Source organism: Ctenopharyngodon idella, chromosome 13 (assembly GCF_019924925.1).
Source record: "Ctenopharyngodon idella isolate HZGC_01 chromosome 13, HZGC01, whole genome shotgun sequence".
Taxonomy (NCBI): domain Eukaryota; kingdom Metazoa; phylum Chordata; class Actinopteri; order Cypriniformes; family Xenocyprididae; genus Ctenopharyngodon; species Ctenopharyngodon idella.
The window spans coordinates 9089984-9108158 of NC_067232.1; the positions used below are offsets into that span (position 1 = coordinate 9089984).

At 37.5% G+C, this 18175-nt stretch overlaps 1 protein-coding gene across 2 annotated transcripts in view; it reads left to right on the forward strand.

Annotated features, from left to right (window-relative positions):
- Positions 1-1744: 1744 nt before the first annotated feature.
- sertad2b (SERTA domain containing 2b) overlaps positions 1745-18175 on the forward strand; it is a 40790-nt gene continuing 24359 nt past the window's right edge. Inside the window, exons 1-2 of one of the 2 annotated variants that reach the window (XR_007933356.1) lie at positions 1745-2075; positions 8337-9059. The gene's annotated coding sequence lies outside the window, so the exon portion shown is untranslated. Of the gene's footprint in view, positions 2076-8336; positions 9060-18175 lie in introns of those variants that run through there. The other variant, XM_051918079.1, reaches the window with a different exon arrangement.

Below are 18175 nucleotides of genomic sequence, written 5' to 3' on the forward strand. Positions count from 1 at the left end.
AGGAGGCTGGGACGGAACAAGACTGTGAAGATTTTAGGCACCAATATGTCTTCTTCTTGTACACTGAAAAGAATCTTCAAAAGTAGCTTGCATTAAAGGTATAATATTGTTTAAAAGTGTTGGAAAAGTAATACAATATGTAATACAAAACAGTAACAAGAAAGGTGGTAAACAAACATCTCACTGTATGTAAAATCAGACCAAATCCTGCAGCTGCTGTCATGCTGAAGAAAGATGAGCTCTGTCCATAAGACCACCTCCTAATCTAGTTAAAAAAGTCTCTCCTCTGCTTTCTGTACCAGGTTTAACTGTATGTTCTGTAGAGCAATTGAATTAACTTTGACTTCCATACCAAAATATGGCTTGTTAAAAAATAAACATACTTCTAAATGTATATTTTATGTTTACTCAGTACAGTAATCTGTACATTATTAGCAAGATTATAGTCTACTTTAAGAAATAGCTCCTAAAAGATTAAATTGTGGATCAAAACTGCATTATTGTTATCAAAAACTAGATATAGAAGTGAACAGACAGGCAACATTTATGTTAAATAAGAAAAAGGGACGTAGAGTAACGCCTGAAGACTGTAATAATATTCTCCAACCACCAGATGGCGTTCCTTTGTCTTGTAAAGTCCTTTCTCTGTTTGAGAAGAATACTGGGTGTGATTGTAGACCATCAGGCACTACTGATCATTGCTTATTCGACATATAAGCACAGAATCTTGTTATATTATATTGATGCACAGCAAAAAAAAAAAATGTATCTTTTTGTTCTTCTTCACGCTTTTCTTATAAAAGTACTGTTAATCATTTTATGGTGATTTTTTGTGCTTTATTGTTGTGATTTATGAAGTCACTTCTCTCAGTGAGAATTATAACATTACACTAAGCCTACCTTACTATACTTTATATTATCATAAAAATTGTCATTTTTAAAAGGTCTACAATCTAATAGGGAGGTTATGGTTAGCAGATAATGAGCAGTCTGTCAGGGCAGCAGGCTTTACCCTGAAAACCTGAAATCAAATGTCAGACTCCCAAGATTAATGACTGTTTGCACTTATTCCATCAGACCACGCTCCATCAGCTGTGGCACACACACACACACACACACATACACATACAAGTGTAGGTAGGCTTTCTTGGCTCTTTGTCCCATTTAGTCAAACATTAGGGTAAACACTCCATGTTTTCCTTTACCGGTGAATTCACTGAAGAACAAGTATATGAGAGAAAACATCTTTCACCACTTTCCCTGCTTTTTTCTTTTTTAAGTTAATGCCTATTTTCCGCAGTGGCAGGCTTTTTGAACACTCCATTTCCTGTTATGCAGCAGAGATTGAACTTGTAACAAAAAAAGATTGAGCCAAGCTGTCGGTGGGCATCTTGCCAGAGCATGCTGCCTTTTCTCGGTTCCGCCACTTGAAGAATTCAACTCTGGCCATCTGAAGTCCTCTAGAAATGACCATTCATGCTTCAAGTACAGTAGGTGTTGCAGCGACACATTTTACGTATTACATATATTTAAATATATATTTTAAAGTCTAGATATGTTCCCCATGCAGAATGTGTCAGTGTGACATGACTTTTAGACTGATTTGTGAGCTCACATTTTGCTCCGTCACTTTTTCATCGTGCTGTAAATATCACATTACTAGACTGTTAGGCTCTTTAAATAACATGTCCAACAGCAGCCTGTTCTGCATTTTGATTTGTTGATTCTACCAGAGGGGGCGGGACTTGCGAACTGGGATTCCGCCTCGACTCACAGAACAACCTATCATTCAAATCCAATGTCTTGCTACTGCGACCACGCGCAGAGTCACCGAAGGCAACCTGCCTACTACTACTTTTGGGGGCACTTTGAAGTCTGACTCTCATATGTGCAACTGTTTACTTTTTTCTCAGGCTGATGGGGCACGGGACGCTTAAAAAGTGCCATGTGAATTCATGTCGACTAGCAAGGCATGCAGAAAGCACTGATACAATGTAAACGCATTCGAGAATAAATCCGCTGAGCACTCAGTGATTTACACTCATTTAACCGGATCGTAGAAGTCCTTCAGAAGGGTGAGTGGACGTTCCTACTGAATTATCAACATAAATTCGTGTGTTTTGACAGGTCAGTTTTGATGTGGGTCGTTCCTGCAAGCGTGCTGACTTGCATATACTGACCCCAGCAGCAGCAGTAACCTGTTTGCACACTGTGTATAGCCTACGTCTACAAACTTGGCAATTAGCATATCTGTAAACACAACCTGCCAGTTGTAGAAGACCACCACTGGCGTGGATGCAAAATAGTTAATGTCTTAAACGAGGAAAGCTACACGACATTCTTATGATTGCTGCTTGTTGATAGTTTTCTGTAATAGACCCGAGTAAGCAGTGAATATTTGTTTTGTTTTGGTGTTATTATATAACTGTTTTCTGAAGCTGTTGAGACGTGTTGCTGCAGTGTTCGCCCATATGGCGTAGAGTACTTCATGTTTTGTACAGTACTTCATGTTGCTAGATTAGTATCAACTAAAGATTGAAGAGTTTTCTCTGTTACCAGTGGCTTTCAGAGGTTTTTCTGATAAAAAGGCCTAAATATAGAAATGAGTGTTGAAAGCTGCTGATGCAGTCTGTTGCAACTTCCAAAGCTAAAATAATTTTTATGGAATGATTACTGCAATAATAATATTCAGTATAGTCAATTATGACTCCATAAGTAAGGCTTGAACACCCAAAAAGGAGGTCAAAGGGAAGGGGGGTATTAAAAGTATGCATTAAAAGTATGTATTTTTACATCAGCGTTTTCAAACAACTTTTCAGTTACCTCAAAAATGAACTTAAAGTGCAGTCACATTAGCGAAAAAAAAATTGTCCATTGCCAATATTGTAGCATTTCATGAAGCACAGCTCACACAGAAGTCACTTTTAAACCAAGCAGTTTTCTGTTGGTCAATAGAGCAGATTCGATGGAACAGCTTGAACATGAGTGAAATCTGTGGTGGGAACTTTTTCACACTTATGTAAAACTCCAGATCGCATGAATTCAAAGGAAAATTTGGGTTGGTCAAAGCACACCTCAATCATCTGTGGCTAGAAAATTACTGAATGAAAGTTCTTTTAAAGTTGTGATGAAACAGAAGTAGAGACATGAGTATGAAGTTCGTCCATATTGTGACGTACATCTGCGTGTTATCAAGGGCAGGGACTTAGTTCAGTTCACTGGTTGTTGATTGGACTTAGAGACGTGGGTGGGGTTTAAGCTAACTAATGCTGCATTCACGCCACCACGTAATTACCGCAATCTTGAGATGACAATACGTGAAGTTATGTTCGGTGTTGTTCACGTCCTCGGACTGGGAATTATACGTTTCTATGGCACCACTATCAACGCCAAAATGAATTTACAGCGGTCAGGTGGTACAGCGGCCACGTGGTACACGTGGGAGCTTTCAGAAAACTCCCAGCTTACAAACTGTAATTACGAACTCTACGAGGATGTGAGTGCTTTTTATGAGCCAGAATCTCATAGTTACAGTAATTACAATATGGCGCGAACACCCCTTAAATCCTGGTCCAGGAGTACCCTAATAAGTACATATTTTGGATGTCTCTAATCTGACATAACCATTTAGGGTGCTTCTCTATTCGAAGGCTGCATCCTAGTAATGCTGCATATCTCGTCATCAAGTTCCATCAAAGGCCATCTTAATTTGAAGGATCCTTAGAAGGCAGCCTTCCTTTCGCATCCTTCAATCTGCCTATTTTGAAGGATGCAACAAGTGTATCCTTCATGTCAGTCACCCACAATCCTTTGCACACATTCCAATTCACAAAAAAAAGGAAAAAAAGCGGGAAATGAATCAGCAGTGAGCTCGTCCAATTTCATTATCTAATGCAAAAAAAAAAGGATTTCAGAGGCATTCTTTTGTTTTGTTGTAAATTATAACACCGTGAAGTAAACCATTGGGTGACCACAGACAGTTGTCATTCACTGTATTGCATATATCATATAATTTTTAAAATAAAGTATTTTTTATTAAAACACAGTTTTAATAGTATGTTCATGTTCTTACTAGACCATCTCATTCTAGTGTTTAATGCTGAGGAGGACTCTAGCCCACAATCCTCAGGAGGACTGGTCTAAGGGCGCAGCCTCACTAGGTTGCAGACTTCTAATTGTGAAGTACCCTTCAGATCTTGAAGTAGCTCATCTACTAAGGAGTTGATGAGTTGAATCAGGTGTGTTTGATTAGGGCAACATACGAAATGTGCAGAGTTAGGGGCACTCCAGGACCAGAGTTGGGAACCACTGGACTAAATAGGCTGGTTTGAGATGGCTGGAATTCAGACGAGAGTAGGCGGCTGCAGTGAGGGGAGGAGTGAAATAAATGCAGTCAAGACGGACACTTCTCTCTTCTAGTAGTCGATCATACACCTACGAGATCAAAGCTGGATATTGCGTGATTCAAGCTCATGTGTTGTGTTGCTAATAAACTGTATGTAATTTAAGTTTTATATGAAAATAAATGTGATGAGCAAGACACCCAAACAAGTACTTATTTAATTCCATCTGAAAGACGTGTTTTCCATCCATTTTTTACTTTATTACAGACATGTATTTTAAATTTCTTTTTAGAAATATGACAACAATCACTTAATCACTATGAAAAGGTCAGTCATTGTCAGAGAGTTTGAAATATTCACACATAGTTTATACACACATAAAAACATAATATCAAAGTTTCAAAATCAAACATTTTAGAAAAGGAACAATACATCACAGTTGTTTAAACCAATCAGCATAAAGATGTGTTGTCAGTAAGCCGTTTGCCATCAAGCTTTTGATCAGCTCAGTCGGTGGAGAGCAAATGCGCCCGACTCCGCAATCTTGCACGGCTGCCTCGCTGGCGCAGTCAGAGCAAGTCGGACCACTCTCGGACACATTTCTAACCGGCATGCATCTCACGGTGATCACAGATTTTGCTCATCTCAAGCTTCTTGATTGGAGAAGTCCTGCATAGGTCACCAGAGAGAAGTCTGTCATTTTACCAGAAGGTTATGATATTTTGATTAAAGATTACAAGGTCAAAAAATAAATAAAACATATACTTGAATGATTCTTTCACAATAAGATCGATACAGTTACGGAAGCTGCACTGGTTTGTGTGTCCCACCGGTCTGGAATCAAGTGGTTAAGGCAAGAGTTTGGCAATTGCGGATTAGAGACACATCTAATTTAGTTGATAATCCAGATTAGGGTGTGTGCTGTGCCTGTGTACAGTGCTTTGTTGGGTCAGAGAGCTCGGAGTTCAGACTCGTCACCTCATTAGAGGTCATTTTTTGATAAATGAATTCACTCTCCAGCCAGCCTGTTATGTTTTGCAATATTTATGTTGTCAAACTTTAACGTTTTGTTTTTATGCAATATTTGATTTTAAAGAGATAGTTCACCGAAAATGACAGTTATGTAATTATTTACCCAGCCTCATGCCATTCCAAATGGAACACAAAAAGACATTTTGACATTTCTCTGTATAATAGCAGTGGATAGTGACTTGTTTTTCAATTTTAAAAGGATGCAAAAGCATCTTTCTCCATTGACTGTCACTAAGAAATGTACTTGGTTGTAGAATACTGTTGTCACACTCATTAATAACCAAACTCTGTGTTTAATCACTCTGGATTAAGCACTCTGAAGAGAAGTTACAACTGTATTTAGCTGTAGCTTGCATGGATAAAGGCAGTATCCTGTGTAACAGAGCCTATGGAGATAACTTTAACTAGTTAGGAGCAAGTGGAGCTCATAGTTTCATTAAGCACTTTCCTTGACTGTAACTTGTAGTCTGTTTTTGTATTCCTTTAACATGTGCTTAGGCCAAGCCTGAATAAGCTTCCCATGGAAGACTTAAATCCATAACATGGTCACGGTTACATTTTCTGCCAGTCTATAATGTTTTAATGTGCTATAAATTATGAGTCCAGTGTTACTGAATTGCTCAAATGCATTTGCATTGAATTCTGTGTAAATGAACTGCCAGTGCCTGGGGCAGTGACCTGCTTTTCATTATAATGTGCAGGAAGCACATTCACTGTATTGAACTCTGAAGCATCAGGCACACTGACGACCTGGGGATTTTGAATGCTAAACCTCTAGGGAGATGTCAAAAGTCCCCTTAAGAACTTTATAACCTGTGGCCTGCATCCTGTTGTATTGCTGTATTGCTGTGTTATATGTTGGCAACATAGTTTGATCAGCACCAAATTTTCTTATCATCATGCAGTTCCCTTTTACAAGAGTGAATTTACAAAAGGTTAGTCCAGGTATTGTTCATGTGTATTTTTTTGTCTTCATTTTCAAGAACAGTGTTACACGTTCATTTGTTTAAGATAAAACTGAACGCACATTTAGCACCACTTATTGGACGTTTCATTTTGATACTTCTGCGAAACATGCAAAGAAGCAATATAATATAATTTTGAAGAAATGTTGCCATAGGCACTTTTTTACAATGATCCTGGTTTGAGAAATTTGGTTGATTATCTCATCTTCAAAGTTAGACTGCTGATACAGGTGGCTCTAATATCAGTGTTCATTCATAAGCGTATTTCAGCAATTTTCTTTAATAAAGTCAAGAGAGATCCAGTCATTTAGACTTTTAGAAAAAATATGCATGACACCTACAAGTAGCACTTGAGACCTACTGCTTATACTTTGTGTTCGGTTATCTAAATGCCATTATAATAAAGTGCTGATATTGAGTCAGTGTTCTTGAGTATTTCCTCTCAAATGATCTGCAGTAGCAGCGAAGGCCCCAGCAGGTTGGGGAGCCTTGTAGAGATCGGGTGTCTCTGGAACAGCAGCAATGCCAGTGTTAGCTGGCTGTCTCTCTAACACACACGCACACACATTAAGAGAGAGACCGCTTTCCTACAGCCAGTTGTACTGCAGCATTAATATTTCATACACCCACCTTTAAAGAAGGAGGAGGGCTGAGAGAACGAGCCGGAGAGAGGCCTCAGAAAAGCATAGCTCAGAGGGCATTCTCCATGGCTCAATAAAGCATGCTAAGCATCTGCACACACCATGACGATGCATGAAGCTTCAAATATTCTCCAATACTAAGTTCATTTTCCACTTTATATATGCTTAAATCTGACCTTTGTGGATTTAATGTTAAAGAAAGCTGTATGTCCATCCAGCCTGACATGGAAATATTGAATGTTTTTGGAGGTAAAATGGTTTTTGGAGGTAGTTCATGTACTGGGTTGTTAGTTGATTACTGTAAATGATTGCAGTTGATTAATATTTAACATAATTACCTTTATTTTTATAGTTATTATTGATCTAAGCATCTGGAACCTTTTGGGCTATTGGGGATATTGGGCTATTTAAAATAATCTGACTATAGCCATGAGTATTCATCCTGATCATCTCAACTATAAACTTAATCTATAACTACAACTGCTATAGTTGTAATAAAAATAAAGCAGACTTCCTCATTCCCCTGACTGATTATTGAATATGAATTTAGACACAGTTACCACTGTTGATGTTACTGCATTGATTGACATAGTTCTTCCTCTTTTGTCATTGTGGTTCAGAATGTTCAGTTGAAATGTTTGATTTCTCCCAATGTGTTTTAAAGTATGAAATTCTCTGTAGAGTTCAAATGGGTCACTCAGGTCTGTACATTATGCAGTGGTTCACACAAGTAATCTGCTTTGCGTTATCTAGTCATACGCACTGTGGTTCAGTTAGGAAACACATTTAGTGATTCCCACATTAAAACACAGATTATGTCAGATATTATTCCAAAAATGCAGGAAACCCCCTGATAACGAACTCAGTCTCTCTTGCTCTCTGTTTCTCTGTCTATCTGGCGTATTTTCAATGCAGCCTTACTTCCCCCCTCTAGCATGAGAAACATTTGTGCAGCATGCATATGTTGTGCATGAGAAAAATTTTCCTTCTGCTCTTGTGTAAAATATTATTTTCTTAATAAGATGTTTGAATGTTGTCGATGGAATAATAGCATATCCATGATTAGTTTTGAATACATTGTCTGTAAACACCTCTTTAATTTGGAGAGAGAGGAGTTACTGTGTGCATATTTTTGCATTCGTCAGTGGTTTGAAAATAAATGCTTGGAATCAACATAAGCTCATTTGTAATGTCTCAGATAATTGTTCGCTGTTCATTTTTCTCTTAAGCAGATATAAATATAGCTGTAATCAGTAATATTTGATAATTGAGTAATATTGTGGTATAGTACGTTTTCAGGCATCTGTGTTTTTCTCCCTGAGGTTTGCTTTGATACGCTCCTGTGTGTATTGCAGAAGGCAGGGGAATTCTGATGACTAAGCACTGAAGCACACATCTTCTGCTGGACATACAAGATCTCTGACCTGCAGTGAACATGTCTTAAAGGGACAGTTCACCCTGAAATGAACATTGTGTCATCATTTACTCACCCTCATGTCATTCTTTATTTCTTCCTTTGAACATAAAAATGAGAAATTTGCTGGTTGTGCTATCTATATAATTAATGAATTTTGGATATTGCCTTAAAGGTTTTAAAAGGGTGAAAAAGCACCATAAAAGTGTCATTAAAATGGTCTATGTGACTTGTGTGCCATATTCCAGATCTTTGAAGTAACACTGTAGCTTTGGCTGAGAAAAACTGTGAAGAAATTCACATACATTCATACTTTGAATTTTTTTTGTGTGTGTGTGTGTGTGTGTGTGTGTGTGTGTGTGTGTGTGTGTGTGTGTGTGTGTGTGATTTGGATCCGTGGAATCATTGAGAAAATTAATTTTTAATTTCCTCATGAACCGTCATGAATACACCAAGGAGAGTTAGATTTTCAGTCAATAATAACTCGACAATTATATATGACCGTTCAAAAGTTTGGGTCAGTAAGGCATTTTTTTTTTTAAAGAATTTGAACCTTTTATTCAGCAAGGATGCATTATATTGATCTAATGTGAAATATTTCTATTTCAAATAAATGTTGTTTTTTTTATACTTCTGTTGAATAAAGAATTCTGGGAAAAATGAATCACGGTTACCCTGTTTTCAATGTTCATATTCATAATAATGAAATATTTCTTGACCACCAAAGCAGAATATTAAAATGATTTCTGAAGGATCATGTGGCACTTAAGACTGAAATAATGGCTGCTGAAAGTTCAGCTTTGCCATCACATTAATATTACATTTTAGAATATATTAAAAAGAAAACGGTTATTTTAAATTGTAATAATATTTCACAATATTACTGTTTTTGCTATATTTTTCATGAAATAAATGCAGCCTTAGTAAGCAAAATCAATTCTTTAAAAACATTTTTAAAAAAGACCCCAAACTTTTGAACTGCAGTAATTATAAAAGGCATAGAAAATAGATTTTTTTTTTTCATTCTTTTTTTAATGCTTGAAAATTTCCAACAGCAGCCAATACATTCTTCTTATATGTGAGTAAATGATGACAGAATTTTCCTTTAAATAAATTTATTACGGTTGAAGGGGGCAGTATCATCCAGAATGGATTTAATTCCAAAATTTTCTTGCCAAAGGATACCATTTTGAAACCACTTTTTTGTAATGTGTTTATTGATCTATTAGTATTTGTTCACTTTCTTATGCAAAGAAACCAGTAGCCTGCATAGGCATTAAACTCCTGCATGCTGCCTGATCTCTTTGTATGTCAGATGCATAGCCTTGTTGTTGCTTTTCAAATGGTCTCTTCCCTAGTCTCATTGTGCTGTGAATTGTTGGTATTATTGAATAATAGATGAGGAGAATCCGGGGGTGTGTCTGTCTCAGGGATCTTATCAGACAGGCAGCAGGACACTGAGTACAGTAAGAGAGATCAAACCCCTACCTTTCAACAACTAGTTACAAACCATAGCTTATTATTTTCTGCCACCAATCTCAGATATGTCTTGATGTGCAATTTTAGTTACGATTTATACCATGTTTTCTATAGGGTGTCATTACTTTGCACACTTGGTACCTTATCAGAATATTTAAATAATAAACCTCTTGTCATTCCACAGTCACTCTGGTGCCTGTGGTCGTGATTGTATTTACACCAGCGGGATAATTATCAGCTGATTAACTGCTGTGGGCTCATTGCACAGTGTGCACCATGTGTTAACATCTGAGCCCTATGTTGTAGTCAAAGACGCAGAACCGGCGCTGGTTTGGTGCCCTGTGTCATAAATGTATGCCAGGCCCGCACAACAGAGGCTTTAGTGAGGCTCTGAGCTGCAGGAATAAAGGGCGCATTCTCACATGCCTGGCCCTCTCGTTCAACCTCCTCATTATGTCTGTGGAGTGGAGCAAAGTCGACTCGACTCTTATTATAAAACTGTCTATTATCACACCGCATTGAGCCAACTTCTCTTCTCCCACCGCCAGAAGCTGTAAAATAACTATCTTGTACAAAAAGGCCTCTCAGTAGAGTAAGTTAACAGAAACAATTAAGCTGACGTGTTGAAGCAAGTTCACTCTTGTAAGCAGTGGTCTTTCGAAACATCCTGATGGCATGATGGCCTGTTTTCTTAATTTGATAAGGTTTTTGAACAATGCTGATACTGAAACTCTTTAATTTAAGGAAAGAGTCAAAATTTATAGATCAAGGGTCTTCAACAGGTAGTCCTCCAAGTATTTGGAGGATCATAACAAAGTATGTAAATACTCTGATGTTGCATTTTTCATATATTATAGAATAGGCTTAACATGCAACACTCAGGCCTGGTTTCACAGACAGGGGTTAGGCTGAGCCAGGATTAGGCCTTATTTCAATTAGGGTATTTAAGTTGCTTTTATAAACATACCCTAGAAAAAAACATTACTGATGTGTATCTTTAGACAAAACAATGGCACTGACAAATTTTAAGACATGTCAGTGCAAGTTGCTTTCAGTTAAAACAGCTCAAACATGCATTTTAGTCTAGGACTAGCTTAAGCCTTGCCTGTGAAACCGGGGGTCAGTTTTATACATTATGTTACAGCGGGGTGCCTGATCCAGCAAGAGTCTCATGGCCTGAAAAGGTTGAAGACTACTGATACAGATGAAGGTTATTGAGAGATCCCTTAGAGGGAAACATATTTTTATTATCATGTGTTCAGTGTTGGGGTGTGAATCATCGGAGCATCTAGTTCTAATAGCGCAGCAGCTGTCTCAGAGAAAGGCAGACCATGCAGACGCCTTCACCACTTCATCAAACAGATGCTCGATATCTAATCCGACTCGTTCACATAGCGTGTCAGGGTCAAAATCATGGTCGAGTGTGAGAAAAGGCTGTAGGCACTGTGTGCCATATGAGATTCCCGCCCTCCTGCTCGTCGTGATAGGGTGGGTTGTCAGCGTTGTGGCCTGGTGTTTGACAGACCCTGCTCCTCCCTTTTGTCAGCTGGCTATTAGGAAACTGAGCACCTTAAAGCTCTGTTTGGAGACACATATTGTATTTCTGTTTAATTCTCATTATGGTAGCCAACATAAATAAAGTCTGGAAGTAAGAGATAGACAGCTACTTGCCGTCCTGCCTCAGTACAACATACAGACAGAGACACCACCAACCTCCTTATGTCAGTCTGTCTTTTTCAAACCGGCAGTGGGGTTTAAAAGTCAAAGGTCATATTGAAAATTGGTATTCAAAGACTAATTTAAACCTGGAAGTAAGCCAAAAGTTTTATAACATTTTCACTATGGATTAGTATTGTCAAAAGTACCGACTTTGATACCAAGTCGGTACTGAAAACGCTGTTGAGCGGATTCGTAAACACCTCTGATTGGCCATTGTGTTCACACGCTCAACATATATGTCTGTGATTGGCTACAACAGGGGTGTCCAAACTTGGTCCTGGAGGGCCACTGTCCTGCAGAGTTTAGCTCCAACCCCAATTAAACACACATGAATCAGCTAATCAAGGTCTAATTAGGCATACTAGAAACTTCCAGGCAGGTGTGTTGAGGCAAGTTGGAGCTAAACTCCGCAGGACGGTGGCCATCCAGGACCGAGTTTGTACACCCCTGGGCTACAATGATCAACGCACGGGAGCGTTTGAAAGCACACAGAAGTGTTTGAATTTGAAAGTGGAAGCCTGTTTCAGTGTAAGCGCTCTGTGAAGAGCGTCATTGATGCCTGTTTACAACATGTTTTTGAAGTGTTGATCATTGTAGCCAATCACAGACATATCTGATGAGTGCGTGAACACAATGACCAATCAGAGGTGTTTACGAATCCACTCACTGGCGCTCAAAGCGTCATATTTTTAAAATGTCAGTACCGAAGTTGGTACTTTTGACAACACTGCATAAGATGCATTGTTTAATGTCTATGATAATATTTCAATCCTTTAAGATATAATCAAAATTCAAGATATGGGGGAAAAAATGCCCCTGTATGAATCCTTGTTTTTTATATGTATATCATATGATATAACAATATCACACAAACAAGAGTGCTGTTTTTTTTACCTAAGTATCAGCATGATTGCAAATGTGATATTGATTGACAACAGTGCAATAAACAAGAAGTAAATATAAATTGACTTATATTGTAAGCACAATATTGTCAATGTTGTCTGTTTTCACTCTGTTTCGCCAATAAAAATGGCATCTCCGAGCAGCACAGTGGCGTTTCTTTACTGAATGAATCCACGTTTTTTTTAAAAATTGGGTTAGTCGATGATTCAATGACCCATTCATAAAGGCAGCCACTTGCTTTGTTCCTGAATGAATCAGATGTTTTTTTTGTTTTTTTTATAGTCAATATCACACACCCCTAGTATGGATGCACAATATATTAGTACCTTATCAGTTATCAGTCGATATTATACTTTTTTTTTTTTTTTTTTTTTTTTTTTTAAATCTATTAAACTAATATTGGCCAAGTTTGGACCCCTTATATATTTGTGTCTGGGCCTCCCTCTCACTGTATCTTGTGTGACTAGCAATATGTCTACATTAGGGAGGGCAAAAAAACCTTAAAAATGCCTTCAATGTTTCAAGCCAATGTTATATTTACCATGTCAGTTAAAATAATGCTCTGTGTTTACATTTAGTCTAGGCCTATGCATTTTGTCGGGACGTTGTCCATATAAAAGTGCATATTTCTTTTAGCCTCATATAGTCAGTCTTTCTTTCCCAAACTTATGTTGGCAGATTAGACCTGTGACAATGTGTTTACCTAATTAAGTTATTCGGCAAGTGAACCACAACAGCAACAAAAATAAGTTGGAACGGAGATTTACTTTGATTTGTTTAGCTATTGGTTTGCTTCAGCAGAACATGAGTTGTTCCTACTACTGTTCTGGCTAGACTCCTAATCACTGTTAGTGCAGAATATATATATTTTGCCAAGTGAATGTGGACAAAGGACTTGGTGTTTGTGTGTGAGGATGGTGGGAGGGGTAAGGGTATGAGGACAGAAGGGGTGTGTGTGTGTGAGCAGGGGTAGAGCGAACAGTTTGTAATGTGGCAGTGGTGCTGGAGAGGATGGGAGGAGATGGAAAGGGTTGGAGGGGAGGGATGTGCTTTTGTTTTGTTCTCTGTTGCTGAGCAATGGGGACTAAAGCATTGGGAACAGCTGTGATGGCCAAAGCTTTTCTCTTTCACTCTGCCGGAGAAGCCCTGAGGCACATACACAGATACAACAGCTTAATGTGTGTGTGTGTGTGTGTGTGTGTGTGTGTGTGTGTGTGTGTGTGTGTGTGTGTGTCTGTACCAGGGAGAGGGAAAAAGAGAGGGAAAAGGAGGCTGATATTAACCGAAGGAGGCATTAGTGCTCTTATGAAGGTCAGGTAATCACTGTGTAAGTGAGTGCAATTAATACAAAGAAAAAGTGACTGCTGAAGCAAATGAGTTCAGATGGCTTTGTGTTGAAGAGGATGCTGGGAAATGTAGTCACAGAAATGGAACGAGATGTAGAGAGTTAAAGGCATATATACACTACCATTCAAAAGTTTGGGGTCAGATTTTTAAGATTTTTGTTAAAGAAATTAATACTTTTATTCATCAAGGAAGGATGAATTAAATTGATCAAAAGTGACAGCAAAGACATTTATAATGTTACAAAATATTTCTTTCTTTTGAACTTTCAAAGAATCTTGAAAAAAATGATCATGCTTTCCACAAACACATTAAGAAGCACAACTGTTCAACATTGATAGTATTAAAAAAAATGTTTCTTGCAGCAAATTAGAATGATTTCTAAAGAATCGTGTGACACTGAAGACTGGAGTAATGATGCTGAAAATTCGTCTTTTACATCACAGGAATAATGCGATTATATGGACTATGTCCCAATAATGGTTGTAAGATAATTTCACTCCAACTTTGTGCTGCACATTTTATTGCTGATTGTTAATGTGAACCTCTCATATTATCAGGCTTTGCAAAGAGGCTGTTATTTTGAAGAATTTAAGAGTTCTAAACTTGAAGCTTATGTGTTTACATAGAATTTTTGTGCATAGTTAATAGTGCTGTCAGACCTGATTCACAGAATGTTTTCTATAGTCACCTGACTTACTGTGTTTGTTTGTTTGCTTGGTTTTTATTGTCTTTATGTGATATTTGTATTTTTTTAATTGAGTTTTTGCCATGAAAATAGCCTCAGATGCTGACATGGCATTAAATAAAATTATACTATACTATAGTCACCTGACTACTACTTGAACATACTGATATGTTTGTGCAGTAATACACCTCCTGTCAGATGCGTATGCTGCTTAATGCATTTGAGACCTGCTTTCCTCAGCGCATTACCTATGTCTTACGGTTATATCATTATCTGTAAATGTTAGAAAGTCCAGTATTTACATTTTGCAAAAAGGTTCGTCCTGACAGCAAGCGAGTCTCTGTTAAACTTTACTGATGGAGCACCATCATGCATGCACATCTAACAGACAGACAATAGAATGAGAGCACAATAATTCTGATTAAATTTACATTTTGCTAAAATTTTGCATTTAAATCTTCCCCATGTACAACAGCACTATAAACGGCAGTACGAAGAGTATGTTGCAACCAGTTGCAGCAGTATTGACAAATTTTAATTTAAAGACAGAACCATAGTTTTTTCAGTAAATCACTGTTTAATAAAAAAGAAAGTCAATTTAATATTTTCCCTCTGCTGTACCGAAAACATACCAAACCGAATGTACCCTTAAGGTGCTACAATAAACCTTTAAGTTGTATATAAGGTGCAAAGTTTTCCCTATAAGGTTTCAGCCTCAGTGACAAGCTGTTGTTCCCCTAAAGGTTAAATTTTTGCACATTTTTTTCTGAGAATGTTCTGTGCACCAACATAGAAGTTACAAGTAAATCATAAGTGTTCAGCAAAATGTTTTTAGTGACCTTAATGTTGTGTTTGTGTTGTAGTGAGTCTGGACTTTAGTTATTGGAGCAGCAAACTCTCTCCATAGGGGTCTTCCTCCATCCATTGTAAACAGTCTCTTCATACGCACCCACCGCAAAGATCACTCCACTGTGTTCCTCCAACAGCCATATTGACCAGGCTGAGCAATGTGTCCATAATGGCTTGGCTCAGGGGAGTCTGGGCTACAAATATGAAATTGTGTCATATTTCTTTTTTTTAGAGGACATAAATTGGGTCATGAAACTCCTGAATTTGGCTAATATTGATACTGGTATGAAAGCATCACATCGTGATCAGTGATTATTGGTGTGGCTCTTATCCCAAGTGACATACATCAGCAGTGGCTTTGGTCCAGGGTCGTCCAATCATTTCATTACCCACAATCCTAAGCACTCTGGTGCCTTTCATTTTTCTGTGTTTGGTGTTCTTACTGACATCTGTGGCTTCATTCTCTTCAACAGGCCATTTCAGAGAGAGCAGACACGGCAACAAATGCTGTAGTGTTTTCAGCAAGTAAACAGAATCTAAAATAACTGAAGCAGTCGACCACAAAATACCAAAATTAAATGGGGGAAAAAAAGAAGAACATGGAAATTGGGATTTGAGACATTCTTTAGGAGCCCACAATTTTGAAAACACAAGAGACATGTTGAATACGGAGGTGCTGGCATGCAGAAGCCCTAAATACCAAAATGATTGCTTTTTGCTAGGAGTTGTTTTTCATCAAGACATTTGATCTTTTTCATTTGAAACCTGCTGTTTTTCTTTTCTTCTATCATGTCTTTTAGTTCGAAGCCATGTAGCAGAAAGCTCTTGCCATGTTGGTGAAAACATGTTCTGTTTTAATGACTCAGGCCATCTTCAGCTATGACTAATATTCATAGATTCATGCTTTTTTAATCAGTGGTGCTGTGGGTTGTCAACTGTACCCCATCAAACAACTGCTTGATGTGAGGAAGACAGATATAAGATATGTTTAGAGAAGACAGTTTCACTGTTTGTAGATGGTGCAACGTCCAACGCTGGAATGTTTATTGAATTAGTCAGCCTGAGGGAAAAAAAAAGGCAATTCATGATAGGGGAATGTTTGCCAGCAAGTGTGACCTGACCACTGTACAAACGTACCTGTTTTCTGCAATTATTGTCTTTCCCAACATGGGTTTGGTACTGTTACATTAGTCGTGAGTCTATGAATAGCACACTAGGAATGTAATAATTCATTGAGCATTAAGTGCACAGACACACACCAGAAAGACTTGCTCAGTTTTTCGTGCTCGCCCATGTAATTATGCTTTTATTTACAGACATTATGGCAGATTACTCACTTGCACACGTGATAAAGTTTTGCTGGCGCCAGTGGACATACTCACAAACACTGAACGCGTGTCAGTGACAAATAAGAGTGTCCACAACAACAAATACATAGAAAAATCTAGTTTAAAACACAATCAAGTTCTTAGAAATGCACTCACACACACACACACACACACACATATATATATATATATATATATATGTGTGTGTATATAATGTGTATATGTATGTGTGTGTGTGTGTGCGTGTTTGTTTTTTTATTTAGACCAAGAAAAGTTTAAATGTGATGATGGGAAATGTAATATTTTATGTTGTGTAGCCATATCAAGTAAAAAGTATTTTCCTCACAACTTGAATACATGTGAATGTACACATCTTAAATATTAATTGCAATAAAGTTTTAACATTTTTCAAAGTAAAACGTTGATCAAATATCATGAGTTATTAATTCATAAATAAAAGTATATATATGTTTTGGGTGAATTGCACCACATGAGTTTTTACAACCTGAACTTACTTTGCCTTGTCGAAAAATTATTTGATATTTTAACTTTATGATATAATTTCCTGTTTTATGTTGTTTTTCTGCATTTTCTAAGAAATAATAATAAAGGATTATACCCAATTTCTTAACATGGTTTTCTTTTCATGAATTTCATCTTTATAATGAGGCTTTTTTCTTTATTATATCAGGACAGTTGTTTCAGTACATTTTCAGTAAATTCAGTAAATGCCCCCTAAAATTTAATCAATTTATTTATAAAAATAAAAATATACTCATTATAGAAGTCATGAGTTATATATTTAAAGTATTTGTGAACAAATTAGTAGATGCGGACAAAAAAAGAACGACATTGACCCTTTTACTTCATATTCCTGTTGAATTATCTTTTTATCCTCCCATAGAGAATTTCCTTTTAGTCGTGGCACCAGCATTTAATGAAATATCTTCCTTTTCCTGCAGGATTTTATTGAGGATACTCTGTGCCAAAACTTTTTGCCTTTAATGTAAGACCTTTCCGCTCGTTCTGGGTCTTTGTGTCCACTCAAAAATTTGGCTCCCAATAAACACATCTTGAGCATTTTGAAGTTCTCCAGCGCCAGCCAGGAGAGTCACAGAATGAAAAAGAAAAACAGCATGATGTATGATGTCCTGTCATATATGGAGTCCACTTCCAAAACCACAACCATCACTGCATTGGTTTTGCTCCAGCCGGGGTGTGTAAGTGTATTTATGTGAGCGTATGTTCATGTGAGACGTGCAAACCTATTAATGTCTGGAGGAGGGTAGGAAAACCCTGTGTTATATCAATATTGTTCTACATAATCACCATGGAAATGGGATAAAACACAAGCGTGTGTACACAAAGTTCGGCGCTCGTTCAATTTTTTTTTCGTAAAGCACAGCATGCTTCATAGCACAGCCTGTTTTTCTTTGCCTTAATACACAGCACCTTAGGGAGAGCAGTGAT